At 32.5% G+C, this 21,738-nt stretch overlaps 1 long non-coding RNA gene across 2 annotated transcripts; it reads left to right on the top strand.

The window, feature by feature from the left end:
* Nucleotides 1-54: 54 nt before the first annotated feature.
* LOC143062831 (uncharacterized) lies at nt 55-21,004 on the top strand. 2 transcript variants are annotated; one of them, XR_012974857.1, is made up of 3 exons: nt 55-256; nt 19,763-19,988; nt 20,861-21,004. It is a non-coding gene; the product is annotated as an uncharacterized LOC143062831 (long non-coding RNA). The 2 variants fall into 2 exon arrangements; XR_012974858.1 differs by lacking the exon at nt 55-256 and adding an exon at nt 15,291-15,359.
* The last annotated feature ends 734 nt before the right edge of the window (nt 21,005-21,738 follow it).

Below are 21,738 nucleotides of genomic sequence, written 5' to 3'. Positions count from 1 at the left end.
TCTTATGTGTTATTATAAACAAGTTTTGGTAAATACCCTTTAACTCGCTTGGACGTTATTATGCACGCTTGGACAGTGTCAAAAACTATATCGATCACGAACAACAAATTCATTGTAAATCTTGGACAATTTCGTGATGCTCTTTATCCCCGTGGGTGTTGGATCAAAAAATAGTCGCCTATATATATATAAAAACTCATCCGAAGACAACGAGTACAGTTCTTTGTTTGCCTCGTACCAAGTAGGGTGACTGAAAGTAAGTGTATGCAGTTGGTTGTTGACTACGCATATTTGTTTTTTGTTTACTGTTTTTGTACATACAATGCTGGTCTTCTAGTTGGAAAAAACACATTACAATTTTAATGTTTATCCACCTTCGTGGCATTTCTCTAGTGAATGAAATAGAAATGAAATAGAAATAAATCAGCAAAGGGCTCTTAAATCTATATACAACGATTATATTTCGCATTATGATACATTGATGAAATTAGCTCAATTGCTCTCCTTTTAGACTCGCGAGAAGGATAGCGTTAGAGTCTTTGAAGATCATCGGTATCTCCTCCAAGTTTGAAAGTTCTTGTTACGACATCGGGCAGTTTTCCTATGTGATTTAACAAATTTGTAAGAGCTCAATAATAAAAATATATATATGAAATGTTAGAAGGGACTTTTTTTGCGACAACTAGAAAGTATACACAGGTCAAAAAGGTGAACTTGGTTTGAAAATATCAGGTATCAATGTGATATGATAATAAATATGATACTTTATGTAGAATATGATATGAACATTTGTATAAAATATAGAAACATTTACAATGATAAACATAAAGAAATATTTCATGTGGTGAAATCATTATAAAAACACAAAATTTATTTTATACATGGTCATGTCTCGAAATTCAGCAATTAGAACAGCTGTGTTTTGGAAAGAAAATTGATATTCAGTACCCATATTATGTGTCTGTTCTATATGAATTAATTTTTTTTACTTTTTCTTACATTTACTATTTTTTTTAAATACATGTACGAGCAAATTGTAATGCTTTGGTATTTTTTATTATTAGACAATATGTATACAAACTATGCTTGATATCTGGTATATGTTTAAAAATTTGCAAGGATTGTTTCACTGTTGATGTATATGTGTTAAATGCTTAAAAAACCTGTACTTGTAGTTCTCTTTATGTGTTTTCCAATCGCCTGTCTCTATGCTTTTGTTTTATATAATCGGTGGTCGTATATTACCATCTCTTTCTATGTTTTTCACGCACAATGTTACCTCGATGCTTTTGTTTTATGTGTTGGCTGGTCATATGTGACATTGTCTTTGCATGTTTATCCTCGCATGGTTTCGATTCATTTGGGTTTTTATGTTGGTTGGTCACTATATATACCATTGTCTTCAATGATTGGTTATAAACCTGTCTTAATGTTTATGTGTTATGAGTCCGATGATCGTATATCTTTAGCTTTACATGTTTGTCTATATACCTGTCTCAATGTTTATATATTTTTAGTCCAATGGTAGTTTATTACTATGGCTTTCCATGTTTGTCATGGTAATTACCTTTGTGCCTTGGTTTTATGTGTTGGCTTGTCGTAGTTGATGTTTGTCTTTCAACCTGTTGGTCTTATTTGAAACTGTTTTTCCATGCCTGTCCATGCACCAGTTTTGGTGCTTTTTGTGATTTTTGCATGTGTATTTTGTTCAGATTTTGGTACTTGTAAGTTAACTTATGCAAATATAATTTATAAATATAAAAAAAATATATTATTGTGTATATTCTTACTAATTTGATTAAAAAGCCATGAATATTTTCGAGCTAATCAATAATATGCATAATATAACACTCGTAATAACGTTAACGGTACCAATTTTCCTGCACCAGGTGCGCATTTCGACAATAAATGTCTTTTCAGTGATGCTCATAGCTAAACTATTTAAAATGCAAAGCTTATATAAAAGATGAAGAGCTATAATCCAAAAGGTCCAAAAAGTATAGCCAAATCCGTGAAAGGCATCAGAGCTTTGCATGAGGGAGATACATTCCTTAATTTATAATAATTTCTAACATTTTGTAACAGTAAATTTTAAAAACACAAAAAACCCGTATTTTCATGCCAGTACCGAAATACTGGCTACTGGGCTGGTGATACCCTTTTGGACTAACAGTCCACCAGCAGAGACATCGACCCGGTGGTAGTAATAACATTAATGGTACCAATTTTCCTGCACCAGATGCGCATTTCGACAATACATGTCTCATTAGTGATGCTCGTGGCCAAAAAATTTTTAAAATGCAAAGCTTATATAAAAGATGAAGAGCTATAATCCAAAAGGTCCAAAAAGTATAGCCAAATCCGTGAAAGGAATCAGAGTTTTGCATGATCTGAGTACTAAAATTTTGAAACGTCTGATCATGTTAGTGCTTGATATTTAGTTTTAATAATTATAGTAACATCGCCTTTTGCTTTTTAACTCAGCTAAATCAACACACAAGTTAAAATCTGACGAAATAGGTGGCAGTGTTGTATAAGAGTTATTGCCCTTTCATAGCAATTTTTGCACCTGTTATGCTGTTTAGATTACCGTACGGCATTCAACAATGAGCAAAACACATTCATGTAAGTCACCTATAAAAGGTCCAGAAATGACAAATGGTAACCAATGCAAAGGAGAAAACTAACGACGTGATGTGAGTACAAAACAATAAACGAAAAACGAATATGATATACAGTAACAAAATTGCAGGTACGTATATTTGTTTGTAAATTTAACGCGGTAGGTTTACATTTCAATTTGCGTTTTAAAATAAGCAAATATATACTAGATATATCATCATCAATACACGTATTCAATTTCCCGTTACTGCTAAGCCTTATGCGTTTAGAACAGTGATTTTGTCATGATTTGATAAAGTGTGAGATATCAATAGTTAAGTGGTTCAGAATGGAAAATAAAAGATAAATAGATGTTTGTTTTCAAATTCAAGTTATGAAGATAAATTCAGCTTCTAAGTAGGTTCTCCAAAAGCTATTATGTCTGTAAATGTGAACTTTGTATGAAACAGGTAAATTAAAAGTTGTTAACTGCTTATCTTAACTTCAAAAATGATATTTGTGTATTAATATTTTTATATATTTAATGTGTATTGCTTCATATTAATTTTCATAATATTGCTTTTAAATAGTCTGGAACATATAAATATGGTCAATGATTTAACGAGTTCAATGAAAGTTTGTGTGTCATGGTCTGAAGTATTGTCATGGTTTAGTGATGGACATGTTCATTTCTGTCATTGTAATTGTTTATACAAACAGTTATTTATCTTAGATGCTCATAAAAAAATATCAAGATTGTTATTGGCAGGAAATGGCCACAGCATTTATTAACAGATATGATATATGTACTATTATATGAAATACAATTTGTGATATGATATATGTACTATTATATGAAATGCAATTTGTGATACATGTAGATCTATGAACTAAAATTAACCGATAAAAATGCATATGTGTCTTTGAAAATGTTATATGATGATCGCCGAATATGTTTGAGGTGGCAGACCATATATGAAAAGGGGAAGTTCAAGATAAGCTATTAACCCTGGAAATCAGAGGCTAATGCTATCATACGATTACAATAAGTCTGTAAACTGCAAATATGTTATCTAAGCGCAGCGAAATCTGCCATAAATCAAGCGACTAACCCTGGATATCAGAAGTTATCGCTACCAACGCAAAGTTTACATGTTTGAATGTAGATTTCTTTCCAAGTTATCCATTCAATTTCTATATGCATGTAAGTCCACTCCTCGCCCAGGATTCGTCTTTTTTCTTGAATGACCGTCTCGTCATTAAAACTTTTGTACATCTTTCAACATTGAGTGATGGTTTAATCGATGTAGACAATACAATTCTGAAATAAACAAACAAAACAAAACAGCAGTATCTTCCGTAGGAATTGCATTCTACTAATTTAAGGGAGGGTGGGCGGGTTTTAGAAGATAATTCTATGGCTAAAAATGCGTCTGCTTTTCCTAAATGTCGACGTCAAAAGGAGGATTATGGGTAAATCAATCACTTGCAAAGATCGATAATCCAACTAGAAACCAAATACTATAATTACTTGGCGATGTAGTATAACGACGGTCAGTGGTATGAGCACTACCGATAACTGATTTAAAATTTAGATTTTAAATCCTATTATCTTAGATGCTCATAAAAAATATCAAGATTGTTATTGGCAGGAAATGGCCACAGCATTTATTAACAGATATGATATATGTACTATTATATGAAATACAATTTGTGATATGATATATGTACTATTATATGAAATGCAATTTGTGATACATGTAGATCTATGAACTAAAATTAACTGATAAAAATGCATATGTGTCTTTGAAAATGTTATATGATGATCGCCGAATATGTTTGAGGTGGCAGACCATATATGAAAAGGGGAAGTTCAAGATAAGCTATTAACCCTGGAAATCAGAGGCTAATGCTATCATACGATTACAATAAGTCTGTAAACTGCAAATATGTTATCTAAGCGCAGCGAAATCTGCCAAATTGGCGGTGCTGCGACAATTTTAGCCTACAGTTAAAATTTTCACAGAACCGTCAACCGCCAATAAAATTGGGGGGAGCTGCGCATAGCTGTGCCATTTCAAGCAAAATTTGATTAAAATAATTTCTGATAAATGAATATATGCCATTATATGGTATAAATTGTAAATTAACAAGCAACTATTTGTATTATTTATAAAAAAAAAAAAAAAAAAAAAAAAAAAAAAAAAAAAAAAAAAAAAAAAAAGGCCCAATAACGCCGATGTTTCGTTTAACTGTTCACTAAGATCATATATAGGCATTTGTTACTGACAACGAGTCAACTATAAAAATTCAAAGCATGGAATAATCGTCTGGAAAAGTAATGCTAGCAGTCTTACTAGAAATTATTGTTTCTAGGGCTCCCTGTATTAAGTTCAGAAAAAAAATGTTCTTCTCTTTGTTAAATACACCCCATCTTCTGTTAGAGACTCGTGTTTAGCTTTTATGTAGGGATATCGAATGTAACATCCATGCTTTGTCATGTGGACAACAATGGAGCTGTTTAACCGACGCCTGCACTTGTCCATACATTACAATTCCCATTGTTTGAAGACCGTCATTGCAGTCTTGGCAATAAAACTTGAGACCAAATCAAGTTGTATCAGGCAAATCAATATATAACCTTGACATAAATTGAACAAGCTGATAATGAAAGTAACCTAGTTTGATATTTTATATATATCATTTCCCACTGTGCACTATAATATAGCTGGGAGGATCTTCAAATCTTCACATTATATTAATGCGATTCTTCACCTTAGAGATAGTTAATCCATCGGTAAAAACAAACCTACCATCAAATTTTCGCTTCTCCCGGTCGTTGTCTTGCTTTCAAAATCACATTTTTTTTAATTGACGACCTCACAATCCAGACCCATATAGGAGAATCAGCAACATACACACAATTAAATGGGAATTCGTATATGTAACGCAAATATGCACCCGCTTTCAAACGACCTAAATATTTTTATTGGATAATCCATCAACCGACACATGCTATCTCCATATATAGATATAGGAAGATGTGGTATGAGTGCCAATGAGACAAATCTCCATCCAAGTCACAATTTATAGAAGTAAACCATTATAGGTCCATACCTATGTTGAATGAGTTCGCCGAACAACGAGAATATTTAATACCTAAAGCATGTATAGATATTTTGAGTATTGCAGAAAATTAGTATTTAGTCAAACTAGCTAACCATCAAAAGACAAAATAGCGGTCCACCTACTACAAGTCTATCTGGCAAATAGTAAAGCAATTAAATCCACTGGACAAATACATTTGTCTAATTGCGCAGGAATGTGTATAGTTAACTCTCTACCAAACTGATCGGTCTTAGATGAAACCAAATGAATTTCTACATGTAATTTGTCAATTGATTTGTAGAACATGCATTGCTCATATTTTGAACTGTTAACTCCCCAACCATGCATAAAAAGACCACGTCAATCTAAGGAAAAAACCGCCTGGAATAGCCTAGCTTTGTATGCAGAACTTCATATACCTGATAATATTGACAAAAAACGATGCAATATCTATCTTAAAAAGTCAGCCTAGTGTCCATCTGAAGCAACCTTGAACGCTCAAAACCATCGCTTACTATTAATTTTTAGTAAAGTCTTCATAATCATTTAGCTTATTGTAAATGCTAAGCCTGATCAAACCTGATCGATGTGTACGTATTGTTGAATGAGCAAATCCTAATTTAACATATATGCAGTAAGAGCAACAATGTCCAGCAAGGATGAAAGCCATACTTTGGCAAGACCGAAATATTTCCTGAAACTGTTTAACAAATTTAAAGTCCGGGTAAACTTTTCTGTAAAATCAACTACCGAATTGTTTATTTAAAAGTCTATTCCAGTTTCGAAATGACCATATGAAAGTTCATATTAGGAATGTCTGGTATAATAAATGCTTCCGGTCCCAATGTACGGGAACTGATCATCCGAAAACGAGACAGAGAATCTGCACCTGCATTAATTGAGCCTGGAATATACAACGCTCGAATCTGAAAATATTTACTCATTAATAACAATACTAGAGGACGAATCAACATCCTTACTAACTTTGATTTTGATATTTGCTTGTTAATTATCAAATATAGTGCTTGATTTTAATATATTCTTAATAAATAAAAAATGTTGCTAAATTGAGAGGTTCAAATTAACATTTAACAATTTAATAAGATTAAAAGAATCCGATCCCAGCTCTTGATTGATTTTCACATGATAATACGAATTTCCGTGCTTAAGACATTAAATTTATTTGCGGTAGTTCATATGATTAACTTAAGCCAAAAGTAAACCCTTCAGTCGGAGCTAGGAATCTACACTTTTGTATAACCCCCAAGTTACATTCTTTTAATTCAGTTGTGTTTAATGGAGTCCATCCTTTATCCAATAGATGATACATCAGTTTGGAATCGATATCAATACAATCCAAATTCTATACAAAATAAAACAAGATAAATGTCACAAAAATTCTCAATTTGATATCTCTTTAAGATCAATTGTAATTCCATTTGCTAAAAATTCACTTCATATTTTGCCCATTATACTAGTTCGTATTGATGGGATACTGCAACGAGTTGCTTACATGTGCCTTAAATCTCGGTCTAAACTGAGGCCTAGTTTGCTTCAATCTTACATTTTGCCTGCCGTCAGGAAAACAGTCTTGTCAGGGCACTGAATCATAAGTGGGTGCTGATCAAAGGATCTTAAACAAGAAAGAGTATAAGCACATGATTGATTCACGCATGAACCTTGGTAATTGAATGCGTAACATTTTAAGCGCCCCATGCTTATTGGCAATACCAATACTAGACGGAGGATACATATTGAGCAGCCATACGTCAGGGTCAACGAAAGACCAAGAACCAGCTGGAGCCTGTGACATTCTGAGACGAAATTGTTCATCGTACGACTTCCATCCTAGTGCACACCGCTTAGCGCCTAGCCGTATGCTATGCATGTACTTGAGTAAATCTTGAAAAACAGTCGAGTGAGCAGTAGTACAAAATATACTAATATAAACTAAAAAACGCATATGTCCAGTTACACAATGCATGTACCTATTTGTGTATATTCCAGGGGGGGGGGGGAAGTAACTGACTGTCTTTTCGGGTATAACTGTGCCGACAGCACTTTCCCAAATCATACCTTGTTCTAACCAGAAAACATTGCAAAACTTACCCTGTTCTAAACAGAAATATTGTGAAAAATCACCTGTTCTAGACATGCTTAGAATTGGAAAATGTATACCCTGTTCTAGACACGCTCGGAAAATGTATACCTTGTTCTGGACAGACACCTATATTTTCTAGACTATAGTTCAGAAATATAAAACCTGTCACCAAACAGTTTATGAAGCAAAAACATACTTGTGTCAATATCCAGTATCCAATCTGTCCTTTTTAAATCGATTGTTTAAAAATAAACCTGTTCCCGACAGCAGGGCATGAAAAAGCAACCCTGTTTTTAGAAGATAATTCTATGGCTAAAAATGCGTCTGCTTTTCCTAAATGTCGACGTCAAAAGGAGGATTATGGGTAAATCAATTACTTGCAAAGATCGATAATCCAACTAGAAACCAAATACTATAATTACTTGGCGATGTAGTATAACGACGGTCAGTGGTATGAGCACTACCGGTAACTGATTTAAAATTTAGATTTTAAATCCTATTATATACGATTTATTAATTAGTGACGTTGGATTGCTTTGCCTTATTCATTTTGATTAAGACAAAAGCTCCATGTCATAATCTAACAAAAGTCTTTAAAAATCACTAACGATGGTCGCTTAAAGCATACGTACTGGTAAATTCATTTAAACTGAAATTACAAAAAATCCGCGCATTTTTTTGTTATCTTGAATATTATTATAGATAGCGATAAACTGTAAAGAGCAATAGTGTTCAGTAAAGTAAGATCTATAAATAAGTAAACATGACCAAAATGGTCAATTGACGCCTTAAGGAGTTATTGTCCTTTCTAGTAATTTTTTAATGTATTGTAGTCTTAAAAAAATTCTTCTTTTCTACTGAGAAAAAATCTAACCAAACTTGGTCACAATTATTTTTAGGGTATCTAGTTCAGAAAATGTGTCTGATAACCCTGTCTGCCAACCAACATGGCCGACATGGCTAAAAATAGAACATATCTGGTAAAAAGCAGTTTTTGACCTATATCTCTGAGACTGAAGCAAAAGCATAACGGTTGCTTATTTCATGCATCAATTGTAAATGAAAATATCAGGTGAGCGATATAGGCTCTTGGAGCCTCTAGTTTATATTTCTTACGCACCTATAACGAATTGTCCACAAATAATATTTATTGATCACAAGTTTATTAACTTTCGAGTGTGTTGCCGAGATTTACCGGATCGTGAAATTGATAAACAATAGAATACAAAAAAGGCACGTGGAAAGTGTGACAAATAGTCTTGATATATGTTTTTATAATTTCGATGCGTTTCCATTTGTTTGTTATTCTTTGGCAGTTGTTAAATGATTTGTTGTACTACATTAGCTTTTTAAGAATATTTTATTTCTATTAACTTCAAGAGCATTTATTTTTTCATTCTTTCATCACGGGTTTCCCCTCGCACTTCGCTGTGCAGTGGCCGACGATATAACGAGAGGTCAAAATAGTTAAGGTCATTGCATACGGGAATATATCGGCGAATTAGTGTATTGGAAGTCAATAATTTAATAGCGGTACATTTATGAAAATTTTGATGATAAAAAAGATTTTCTCAGTTTTAACAGTTTTCAATAGCAAAGCACTTACTTGTGTCAAATATATTTATTTATGTTTGCCTACATAGGAAATAATGTTGAATATCCGGGGACCGGTGAAACGATATAAGTATTTACATAAAAAAAATGGGGGTTCCAATAGAAGTCTTGATATTGTAAAATCGCTTAATATTTAGGAAAATGAATTTGCTCTTACAGTTAAATTGAAATATAAAAGTCTGAAATAACGAACAAACAAAATATATTCCAAATTCTCTTGACATTGTAAAATCGCGTAGCATTTAAACAATTGAAGTTGCTTTATAAGTTTGAGTGAAATATAAACGATTTGAAATTAAGAACGAAAATAAAACACATTCAAGAGTATATTAAAATATTTAAAATGGGTGTTTATAGTGGAGTGACAAATCGGGAAAAGTTGCTTATTTAAAGAGTTTAATGGACCGGAATACCTCACGGCTGAAAATTCACATGAAAATAGAGTAAACATTATGCTTTCATAAAAGCCCTGTCGTAGAGTTTCCCACGGTGCAGTTTTTTTGTAAAATCGCGTTAAAGAGTGATTTTCGGATTTTTTTCTTTTTCATTTTCAAATACGGGAACGCTTATAATTAATTCACGAAGGAAGATATCATCCAAAAATTTGCATCAGATGAAAGAGTGATGTACCAGCTTTTATTTAACATCAAACTTTAATATCATATGAACATATAAATTGAGTAAATTGGACGATTTTCAAATGTATGTAAAAAAAAAATCAATCGTATCGTCTGTCAAAGTATATTACATTTCTTATATATATCACCAATAGTAAATGATCAGAAAAAATAGTGGAAAAAACAATACTTAAGAAGTTTTTATATACAAAAGTTTGATAGAACATACAAATCAACTTTTACAAGTATTTTTATAAAACTCATCACATATCAGTATTTCTACTCAATTTTCACCTCAATAAGTCATGTAACGTTCCCCTTTCCTATTTTCCCCTGTCATATGAAATACAATGAATTTAATATGCATTTTCTTAAGTTTTATTAAAAAGAATATATATTTATATCAATAGTTGTGTCTGTGTGCTTGAATAAGTAAAGATGCAAAGGTTTAATATTTTATTAGGTGCTTTTATTCTTGTTTTTTCGAAAATACTAATTTTAAACCACATTGGAACACATCTGAAAAATTCCGGAAAAATATTGTCAGTGCTAATTCCATTGAATAAGAACGAGCAAAGTAGCTTAAAACGTGTCATTAAGCCTTGACATGTGCAGTAGAAAACATTTTAAAGCATTTGAATTAGTGAGAGAGAAAAAAACATGCGTGTAACGATGAATCAACTTTCTTTAAAACAAGCTTCGTGGCATTAGCATGACTGGTAAAAATTTCTATTCTGAAGACAAAAGTCATACAACAAGCTAAGCAATTAAGGCATGTCGAGTCCTTTGAGCGTGCCGGTATTGTTTTAAATTACGCAAATTATCAGCAGTGGCGGATCCAGAAATTTTCATAAGTGGGGGCCCACTGACTGACCTAAGAGGGGGCCCGCTCCAGTCACGCTTCAGTGATTCCCTTTTCAAGTACTAATAGAAAGTCTACATGATGATCTGTTTGCGAAAGAAAGAAAAAAAAACATTTTCGTTGTCGTATAGTTTGCCAGTTACATTTGTTTACAGATATTAGAATTTGCGAAAAAAATTTGTGAACAGCTGTTTACGATCGCTCGAAATTTCAAATTATTTCTATCTTTACAATATATTCCAACCTCTCTGATAAATATTTTGCCTGGTTAGTAGATGACAAATATTTTGAAATGGATAATGATTACAATGCACTCTCATTTGATAGTCAACGAAACTGCATACTTTAGCTGAGTGTGTGATATTCCTTTATGAAAGACCAGAACACCCCTGATCAAATAGATGGTATCGGTATTGTCGAAAGTCTTTATGTAAAATTTTACAACAGTTATTGAGATTTGGCCAATGAATGCCTTAAAAACATAATCCAAAAAAATATGTGGTATGATTGCCAATTAGACAAATCTCCACAAAAAGACCACAAATAACACATACTACATTTACAACACCGTACAGCCTTCAACAATAAGCAAAGTCCTTGCCACATAGTCACCAATAAAGGGCCCGAATTGACAACTGAAAACAATTCAAACGAGAAAAACAACGGCCTAATCAATGTACAAAATAATAAACGAACAACAAAAATGTAACAGCAACTAATGACAACCACTGAATAACAGGCTCAGGACTTGGATCAGCCACATACAGAATGAGGCGAGGTTAAACATGTCAGCAGGCGCCCAACCTTCCCTTACATCGAACATTGGTGTATATAAAAAGAAGATGTGGTATGATTGCCAATGGAACAACTCTTTTTAAGAGACCAAATGACACAAATATTTACAACTATAGGTTACCGCACGACCTTCAACAATGAGCAAATCCCATACCACATAGTCAGCTACAGTTATTTTGATTTGCAAGAGCATGACGAAATATTTTTTGCGGCATCTTTCAAAATCTAAAGACTGTGAAGCAATTTTGTGTAGGATCTGTAAAGGACTGAAGAGGCAGATATAAGAATTATTCTGTCGCCTCTTTTTGCCAATGAACAGATATTGGAAAGTCATTCCAGGGGTTTCATCATATCAAAATCATGAAAGTTATGTTTTATTTCTAATAAGGTTTTTCCTCAGATGTCAAACATGATGAATTGTGATTTTAGACTGGAGGCGTTTCTTCAACCAAAGCCACAGTCAAGACAGGTTTTACAAATGTACCTATTCACGGTATAGCCAATTTTTTTTTTTAAAGTTATTGGACCCCTGATGTCTTGCACACAAACAGCAGCTCTTATACAGGATGCGACACGTCTTTTCTAGTCTTTTTAAATTGGCAAAGAAAGACAATTACAAGGGGTCGGGGAAAACATGCATGCATCAAAAGGAGTAGGTCCGGTAAGGACCGATTTTGGCCTCAAATTACAGGTTCATCTGACGACGGATTTTGACCACTTTTTAAACACTTAAGTGTCTGATTCATTTGATTCAACAAGTTTATGTGAAAGATTTTAACTGATTTAGTAATTAAAAACGATCAGATTCAAGCTGAAATATGAAAAATCTACCAAATATGCCGAAAAATGTGACTTTTCAGATGGTTTTTGTCAAAAATGAAATTGGCCGCATCCGTGTTCATCCTCAACCTTTATATATGTTATGTATTATCGTCAAATACAACTTACATTTTAATAATATTAAGGATGAACACGAATGCGGCCACTTTCGTTTTACACGGAAACCGTCTAAAATTTAACTAAAATGCTAGAATTGTGAAGATTTCAGTAATTGAGCATGCCTTAATGGTGCTAGTACCCGATATCTGTGCATTGTATTGTCAAAAACAGCCCATATTTATGTAGCAAAAGCATTCTATTGTCCAATAAATAACTAAAAGTTTACATTTTAACAATTTTGTAAAACTGCTATATTTTGGGGCCAAAAAGGTGCCTTACTGGACCTACTCCTATGTTATTCTAACTGGTTCTTATATTGATACATATGTTGCAGTGAAAATCAATTCACCGCAGATCAAAATGACCCCAGAAGCAATGGTCAATCAGTACAAGGTGATCTGAATGAACTCGTGAGTATTACCGGCGCCATACAATGACATCCACTTTTTTTTCTAGTATTCCGTTACCTTTTCAAATTGATCTGCTTATAGATTTCTGGTAAATTATAATTATACATAGACAGCAACTTTTGAAGCCTAATATCCCTGCGAATCTGTGTTTGTAGTTCACTTATATATCGGGCTTTCATGTCTGCTATATATTCCATTGTTTATAGATATAAGAAGACGTGGTATGAGTTCCAATGAGACAAATCTTCATCCAGGTCATAATTTGTAAAAGTTAACCATTATAGGTCAAAGTAAGGTTCTTCTTAAAAGAGCAGGATAATTCCGCTACAAGGCAGTACTCGCACCCGCAAAGTAAAAAGGGATTAATATAAGTTGCAATAACCTGTTTCCAAATCCGCTATAGAGAAATATGTTTAACCTAACAAACGGCTACCATGTCTGTCGTTGTTTTATGAAAAAGGGGGATACATCTTCTCAATGTGCTATTGGTCTAGTACTGATTTATTTATTGACATAAAAAAAACAACTTCATATACTATAGTGTCATAAACATGAAGACTAATTTTTATAGTTTTAACATCCTTTTGAGTTTATATAATCAGCCAAGAATTTCATCATTTTTTTCATCACATCATGGACCGGGTGTTAACTTTACAGTTCTCATTCCTCCTCTGTTCTTTATTGCATTTTAACAAAACTTTCCCAAAAATATCTTTATATGTGGCCATATATTATTGCATAGTTGAATCTTAATTATGAATATTTTTTGTCGATAATTTCCGGAGATAAAGATTTTTGTTTCATTTTCTTACATGTTGCAAGCGACGGTATGTATCACTAATCTCTGGTAATCAGACACAAATATGACTAGCTGTATTTGTTGAGCATTCCTAGCGCATGCTTCCATTGAAAAAAATCTCAGTTAACACTAGAGACTACCGAGAAATTATCCAAAATATCTAAAATTTGAGCTTTTTTAAAATCCCCCCTTTTGACCTTTGACCGCAGTTTTCGAAAATCTGCACCACTTTTGAACTCTACGACATGCCTTAATCAAAGGATATTATATTTATCTACAAAATAAAACCAAAATTAGCCGTGAGGTATTTCGGTCTATAAAATTTTCAAATTTACCTTATTTGTCACCGTACTATTAGTTCTATAGTACCTTGAATCTTTCATTGAAAGGAGATTCAACTGAGTTTCGCTTGAAATCATTAGTTTCGACTCGTTAATAACGTTTTACTTTCAAATTCCTTGTGCTTTTAAAATACAATATTTTACATATTAAAATGGACTTCACTGACTACTAAATCTACGTGTGGAATTTTAACACAACAAGAGTCATTCACCAACGGACACTTATAATCTTTCAATTATTTAACGGTTTATTGTTGCATAACAAAAATTTGATGATCTCCTTTAATCTTTTAAGGTGAATAGGTCATCGATTAAATGTTTTTAGTATAAAAAAGGATGTGTTTATAACTTTCCAACATGTTATTGTGATGAAAAGGCGGGAACTATTTGGTACTAAACGTTTAGTAGCCAGTTATCAATCATCCAATGCGAAACATATACAAATGCAGCCTTTTTTATATTAAAATATAGAATAAGTACAGAAGTGGTATGATTACCAAGGATACAATTTTCCATAAGAGTTCAAATGACGTGCATTTTTATTAAGCAATAACAGGTCAAAGTACGTCCTTCAACAAGGATAAAACCCGTATAGTCGGGTATAAAAAGAACCGACATGAAAATTGTGAAACAATCAAAACAATAAAACATATAGCCAAAACAATCAACGAAAAACAAATACAACAGAAATACAGAAACCCACAACAAGTACTGAATCAGTCTAAAGATCTGGGACATGAATATGGAGGGATCAAACATTTTTCAACTGATTTTGATAGCTTGTTTTTATATTATGCTGGTACATCACCATGATCACTATCTCGAGTATAAATTTTTTTGTACATAAATACATAAATCAGACTTTAGTTTTCTTGTCGATAATATTTTACCGTTTGTCATGTCTGGTCTTTTTAGAGCATTCTTTGCTGAATGGAATTTGAAAACAGTTCGGTGCTTATGGTTACGTGATTTGTTCTCTGCTGGAAAGCTGTTTCATTGTTAATTGTATCACGCCTTCTTATTTTTATAGTGTATGTAAGGAGACCGTATTCAATACAGACATCTATTTTTAAAATAAAATCTTCTATACATCAAATTTACACGTTTCTTTTGTCAATCTACATGATTGTACTCCTCCTACGAGAAGTTTCATTTAAACTTTGTTATAGTGGGTATGTACTTATACATCCCGTCATTGTGTTATAGTGATATAGTTAATTTTTGTATTCTTGTCTTTCAGTTTTGCTAATGTGTTGACAATGTTGACTAGTGTACATCTATTTTTGACATGTTTACCTATTATGTCAGTTTGTTTTGTTCACACATCGTTTCCGATATAATAGATTTATATGTGACTATCATACAAGTGAGAAGTTTAGGTAGCTATAAAACCAGGTTTCATCCACTATTTTCTAAATAAGAATATGTCTGTACCAAGTCAGGAATATGACAGTTGTTATCTATTTGTTTGATGTGTGTGAGCTTTTGGTTTTGTCATTTGATTAAGGACTTTCCGTTTTGAATTTCCTCGGAGTTCAGTATTTTCGTGATTTTACTTTTTATAAGTTATGCTATAAAAGCTCCTCCCGTTGTAACACATATTCAATTCCATATTCTGAAAATATCCAGTTCCTTATACGGTTAGGAACAAACATCCAGTTCTCTATTGTGTCAGAAACAAATACTGTTATATTTCTTACTGTGGATACAAGATAAATAATTATAATTTAAGTTAACAAAAGATGCATCGGGGCTCTGTGTATTTACATTATCTGTATATATTTCCTTACTCTTAAAAAATAAAGGTGTATTTTGCGACTCAAATGGTTCGTCTCAAACAAAAGTATTATCATGTTATACATATAATATTCATAAATATTTCGTTCATTTGAACCTAATATTTTATTCAGATTTCTATTCCTTGACACTTTCGGGACCTTTAATTTCATAATAACATCAAGCTGAAATATATTTAATAGAATTATATGTCAGGGTCACAAATGAGGACTAAATAGACTAAAATCTTGATTTCTTTTTAAATTTTGTCAACCTCGTACGTTGATTAACTTTCAGCCTTTATTCAAAGAAAAAAATATTTCTATTTGAGATTAACCTTTAGATCCACCCACCATGATTTCTGTTTAATTTTTGTACGTCGATTTAATTTTAAAATACAAAATAAATATTATTCATTAACGGAGACGATATTTATATAATATTCTTTCTTTACAATATAAACAAAATCGTAACCTCCAGTTATTGCTTTAAAATTACAAATGGTTTAAAAATTTTATTGTCAAGTAAAACACTATACAGTTACCATAAAGTGATGCCGCCGCACTAAAGTAAATGTATTACAACAAAGTCAATGCACGACTTTCTTTTAGTTTATTGTGCCCAAACGACACACATAATACCCCGCAGATAAAAAGTGTTATTCTAAAGTACAAGAAGTTGAGGATGGGAGCACAAAGGTCTATGATTCACTGTAGGAGAAGTTACCTGGAAACGCTATGCACCTCTTATGCAAGTTTATACTAAAAAAATTCAACGTTCAACTATTTCCCAAACTATCAAATACTATAATACATAAATCAAAATCCTGATCACATACACACCTTCAATATATGTACAGAGAGCCAGCAAGGTGACAAATTCCTATTATTCAAAATGTAGGATATCTGGAATATCTATATACCTGGGATGTACGGACGAACGAACGAACGGACAGGGGTAGATCAATTTTCCCTCAAACATTTAGTTGCAGGGGCATACAAAATGAACGGGAAAATGTTTGACAGTGTTATTCTAAAGTGGTATTATAGTAATTGTATATTAGCCATTAAAGTAATCTGATATATTCTTCGCTGTTGGACAAGCAAAATAAAAACTAACAACTGAGAGAAAAAATGTAAAAAAGCGTTCAATCGGACAAATAAACAAACAAACGAATGAGCAAAAATACAATCAAGAGGATGATCAAGGTATACATGGTATACAAATATTTGTTTTAAAAATTGTAATGAAAGTCCGAAGCGTTATACGAACACATCTATTATAAAGATGACTGAGCCATACAATTTAGTATGAAACATTCTTTTATCAAACAACATTTTAAAACGTAAATTTTCAATTAATATAGTATCACGGAAAGAAGATAATTAAAGTCATTATGAAGCGAATTTTATAATTCGGCAGTCAATGGCTTAGTTTGAAACTTTAAATTATCACACGTAAGAAATGTCACAAAGACACTTGCTACCACAATTAAATTTATAAGCCCGAAAATTTCATATAATGGGTCATTATTTTTATGTTACAAAACTAAAGTATTTTTAAGCGGATTACTTGAAATCATAGCTTTGTCACTGAATTGGACTTCACGTTTGAATAGACTTATAACGTCTAGTTTTAAACCAATTTGTATAAGATCTTTCATTAGGTATATCTTATCAACAGTTTACAGTTTACACGTAAATAAAAACCTGTGAGACGAATATGTATGTCATGTAAACTACGTGAAAGGATACCAATCACTTTACAAACAGTTGAATCGTTTATCTTTTATTTACAGACTCGTAATAACCTTAAATACTGTTTCATTTTCGCAATTTTTATGCCTGGTCCGTCATTATTAAAACTTTTACATATGTTGAGTATCGTTTTCATTTTGTTTATGATACTGGGCGAAGGCATACGCAAAATATCGGCAATATGGGATATGGCTGTGTTGTTATTTCAATCTCATCTTTGCTAGCCAAGGGTTGCGATCCACTTTCCTCCTCTTCACTTTGGGAAGTGGATCGTACGTAACCCTTGGCTAGCGAAGATATTTCAATCTATGTAGTTGTGTTTTGGTACATTTTTCCTTTTCAGATGCGTTCTGTAGCAGCATTGTTTTAATATATTGATTGCCTTTTTATAAAGAAAAGAAGGAATACTTAACATTGAAATAAACCAGTAATTTGATTTCACATAAAAAGTAGTGCGTTAATGTATGATTTTGTAAATCTTTTAATTTAATAATGGTTCATTTTGGGTAAGTTGTGGTGCGATGTTTTTAGAATATGTTGTTGTTAATATTCATATCTCTCGTCCTGTGACAGTGTGCATACAAGATCGAAAGTATTGGCATAAATCCAGGTCACAAGACGACAAAGAGAGGCGAGAGATACCGAAGGGATATACATATTCAGCAATCAAAAACAAACTGACGATTCGGAATTCATTTGAATGTCAATGGAAAGTAGAGGATAAACCTTCAATGTGTACATTTATATGATAGCTTCAGAAAAATGTTTAAAGTGATATAATCTGAAAGCTGAGAAAAGACATCAGTATAAATATGTCGAAAATGGGTATGATTGCCGATGTGGTAATTTCCAAAGAACAAATGCAGAAGAATTTTAGCAACTAAACGGCGGTCAACAATAAGCCAAACCCATGCAGCATAGCAAGATGCGACACGATATATATAAAACAATTGAGATAAAGCCTGATACGTATATTAAGTTTTTACATCTACAGTCGATGTGGTATACTCCAATAAGACAGTAACCCATCGTTTCCTGCAGTAAAACATAAAATCACAAAAATACTGAACTCCGATACAAATTCAATCGGAAAGTCCCTAATCACATGGCAAAATCAAATGACAAAACACATCAAACGAATGGACAACAACTGTCATATTCCTGACTTGGTACAGGCATTTTCAAAAGTAGAAAATGGTGGATTGAACCTGGTTTGATAGCGCTAAACCTTTCACTTGTACGACATTCTCATCAAATTTCGTTATATTTACAACGATGCAATAGACCGAAATAGAACTTAAAGTAAATTAATTCACTTATATCAAACATATTAATGAAATGTAGCCCATTTAATTTTTTGAATGCTGATATTAGCTTGGTGAAATTCTTCAAACTTCAGACACATTTGAACTAATATAACATAGTTTTTTGTTTGAATGTATACCAATTACAAGCTCTTGCAGAATTACAAATTAAAACTTGCAAATGTTAATACATGGTCATTAAGGTAGACAACGTTGTAAGGGAATCGACCAGGAGGATAAGAGACAATTTGGAATGCCACTGAAAGGAGGTATGTTCGACAGAGACAATAATTTAGCCTGGCAATTGACGATCTACTGGACACTCGACGAGTTTTTGCAAGGGTTTTGTACTCGCAGAGACCGTGCAACACCAAACTACTGTGTAACACAAGGCATCGGAATCATGGATCGAACGTGGTTGTAAATTTATACATACCACACAGCTAAACGAAGATTAATTTGTTCGAGAGTTTTACCGCCAGTCGGTAGAAGTCTAAGAAATGACCATGTTTCTATACCCCAGTTAACCCATACTAATTCATAAACAAATGCCAATCAAAGATTGAGTTATTTGTTTGGATTGTTATTTGATTCTATATATGGTTTTGAGTATTTCGTTTTCTTTTACTTTTTTGTTGTACTGACACCTTGCCTCCCTTTTAAAATGTTCTGTTTACAAATAATAAAAGTTATAATTGTATTGATAAAAATAAATAATAACCAAAAACTATATTTTAGCAACAGGTCATTCAACAGAGGTGTGGTTGGGAGGAACAGATATGTTACTTGAGGGTATGTGGATGTGGGCAGACGATATGGAACTGATCGAATACACTAACTGGTTTCCGAACGAACCCAACAATGCAGGCAATAATCAACACTGTTTATGGATGATGGTGAACCATGATTACATGTGGGATGATTATTCATGTAGCCTAACGAACTATCCCCTGTGTAAAAGGATGTAAGTCTAGTTTTTAGTTGGCACATTTCTTATTTCCCTTCCAAGAAGTGGAAAATCTTAAATTATTGCGTTGATTTCATTTCGTAATAGTTGAAAGGACTTAAAACAGCTTAAACATTTGAAATAGAAAACTTGTGTTTTAACTATCAACTTGTAAAAGAAAAAATATGGTATCAACTCCTAATTTTTTTTATTAAAGTTGGCGGAGTATTTAGTTGAGCAGCTTAATACGCAATTCATGCAAATTGCGATACAAGCATGAAACTTTGTAAGAACATGCCTTTAGATGTATGTTATCATATTCAGGGGGAATAGCCATGAAAAAAATCCATCTCATCATGGCGACCATCTTTGATTTTCAAAATGACGTCTATCAATGTTAGGAAATCAAATGTATGTTTCCTTCTGCATAAATACTGCTTGTATTTTATTCAAAATTTTACTAGATAGTGTGAATGAAGGTTTTTGTGCCTTATTGTAGTAATAATCTAATATCGGTCGATAAATCACTACCGGTGTTATAAAATATCTTACATTTGATCCATATCACCACAAGCCAACTCCACTAATATTGACTTTTTGATTGTTAAGTAGACTGACAATTTATTTTTAACACATCTTATTTTAGATATTTTTTTTGTTGCACTGGAATTCAAAATAAGATAAAACTTAAAATATTTGTTTAGTTATGTATGTTTCTATATATTTGACTGTAAGAAATTATATGGTTATTGATAGGAAGTTGAAAATTATGAAATAATATTTGTTAAATTCCGCATGTAACACTTTTCGTGTGTAAGAGTTTAAAGAATTTGAAGTTGCAATTGAACTTAAATGTATGTTTAGAGCAAAGAAATTAATCTTTATTACAGGTAAGACGATGGTGAACAGACAGTAATTGAATGAAATGAGTCAACCCCCTCAAAAAAATAAACAAAAATATATTTTGTTTGTTATAAACCAAAATAGGTTTTGTTTTGTGGTGACTCCACTAATAAACTCATCATAGATACCAGGATTCAAATTTTTCATTGCCAAATAAAGTACAAAGTTGAAGAGCTTTGAGGACAAAAAAAAAAAACAGACGTATATCTAGAACTGAACACCTACTCAGGAATTATTAGATAGAAGAACTAATCAAAAAGTAAAATGAAAAAAGTATTAAAATTCGAGGAAAATTCAAAAAGGAAAGTCCTTAATCAAATGGCAAAATCAAAAGCTCAAACACATCAAACGAATGGATAACAACTGTCATATTACTGACTTGGTACAGGCATTTTCTTATGTAAAAAATGGTGGAATAAAACCTGGGTTAAATCATCAGTTCATACAGTTAACGCTCTACACCACCAATTTGTTGGTCTTCACGGCTCCAGTATGCGAGCTTATCAATACTATACCAACCCTAGCGGTCATATTGTTTTCACAACGGACATAATTGCTGGTTTTGATATGTTTCTAGCTTTGACGATTGGCGGTGCGTAAAATTGTTTATATGTCTATCACATGTAGTGTTTTACCTTGACTTGTAATAAATGAATTGTGATGTATAATACTGCAGTTATATTTGGTATTCAACAGCAGCTTTCATTGCAACCGGATATTAAAATATTGAAATTTGCTTAGTAATTATAAAGTTCGTTGTTACCAATGATATTAGTAAACAGGAAACACATTTTCATGCAAAAGGTAAATCAGTTTAACCAACGTGAAGGTTGAAACGAAGCGGCTGGGTCGACATTTCCAACGT

The sequence above is a fragment of the Mytilus galloprovincialis genome, chromosome 2 (assembly GCF_965363235.1).
Source record: "Mytilus galloprovincialis chromosome 2, xbMytGall1.hap1.1, whole genome shotgun sequence".
NCBI lineage: Eukaryota > Metazoa > Mollusca > Bivalvia > Mytilida > Mytilidae > Mytilus > Mytilus galloprovincialis.
The sequence above is the reverse complement of the archived record's forward strand: the minus strand, read 5'-3'. Positions and strand labels throughout refer to the sequence as shown.